The sequence below is a fragment of the Orycteropus afer genome, unplaced genomic scaffold, assembly GCF_000298275.1.
Source record: "Orycteropus afer afer isolate SDZICR_OR568_19922 unplaced genomic scaffold, OryAfe1.0 scaffold00968, whole genome shotgun sequence".
NCBI classification, from domain to species: domain Eukaryota; kingdom Metazoa; phylum Chordata; class Mammalia; order Tubulidentata; family Orycteropodidae; genus Orycteropus; species Orycteropus afer.
The window spans coordinates 433,282-433,518 of record NW_006922555.1 but is presented as its reverse complement, the minus strand read 5'-3'; positions in this window follow the sequence as shown (position 1 = coordinate 433,518).

Sequence of the window (237 nt, the reverse complement as noted above, 5' to 3'; positions counted from 1 at the left end):
TGCAGTAGTTCTACTCTGTCCTTTAGGGTAAGAATTGACTCAATGACAACAGGCTACATATATATAAAATCACTCACTGCCATCAATCTTCCTTCCATGGAGCAGCTGGCGGGTTTGAACCACTGGCCTTCTGGTTAGTAGCCAAATGCCTTATCCACTATGCCACGAGAGCTTCATATACATATGTTGTTGTTGTTGTTGTTGTTATGTGCCATCGAGTTGGACCTGACTCATAGC